The sequence below is a fragment of the Priapulus caudatus genome, unplaced genomic scaffold, assembly GCF_000485595.1.
Source record: "Priapulus caudatus unplaced genomic scaffold, Priapulus_caudatus-5.0.1 Scaffold500, whole genome shotgun sequence".
Lineage (NCBI taxonomy): Eukaryota > Metazoa > Priapulida > Priapulimorpha > Priapulimorphida > Priapulidae > Priapulus > Priapulus caudatus.
Window position 1 is genome coordinate 47,560 of NW_014577561.1, and position 1,034 is coordinate 48,593.

Genomic DNA, 1,034 nt, shown 5'->3' on the forward strand with positions numbered 1-1,034 from the left:
GGTCATCCCCATTCTCGACGAAAACAATACAGCATTGAAACAGTCCTATTTAGCATTCTTAGTCTTGGATTATTACATCCTATTTAGTTCTATTTTATTTCCTATTTAGTAGAGAATCAACATCTAGTGAGTATCATGGATCAAGGGAGATTTTGAAATTGTTAACAAGACAATGATGTATTGCTTTGGATTTAGTTAATATGACAGGACTGAGCGGGATTGAACAGAAATGAATCGTTCTCCAAAATATTACCAGTTTGCAAGATTTACATAATTGTTACACTGCATCAGATTCACAGCAGAAACAGAAGTCAGTGAGGAGGGAACATAAATGAGAGAAGTGAAAAGTGATAAACGTCTGAGACATATGGGCAATTTACGAGAGCCTGCACCAGAGACGTCGTTTGGCTACCAGCAGATGGTAGACTCCCTGCAAGCCCCAGGACGCCTGAGTTGCTCTCAGAGCAGACAGCTGACTTCACTGCCGTGTCGCGCGGTACAGCACAGTTGTGCGCAGCCGCAGAGGGAGCTGGTTCATGCAGCGCAGCAACGGCACTACTTGAGCACCATCAGTACCAGCAGGGTTGCAAGCAGCTGACACCTGCGGATGAGGGCAAGGCCGCACTGACTGCAGCTGTTGACATCTGCGACATGCACAGTCAGGCTGCAGACGAAATTCGACACGGTTCAGGTTTGTACGAGTTTCTGGAACTGCACTGAATTCCTCACGTTTACGCTGAAACCACGCACAGAGTTAGCGTATTTGATGTTATGTTCGTAGGACCCATTATGAATGTGAGTTAGTCAGTTTTCATAATGTTCTATAGTACACATCTCAGTGTGTTGGATTATTATGACTTTACAGGAACTCACAGAGAAGATCGTAGATGGCAATGCCAAGGCTAGATGTTGTCAAGTCTGAGAGTGAGACGCTGGCACCAGGAGACGGAGAAGGGACGTGACAGTCTCGCTGCTGAAATCAACCGTTTTCGGAGCAGGGCCTGAGCGATTATCGCTTCCAGCTGGCTATCTTT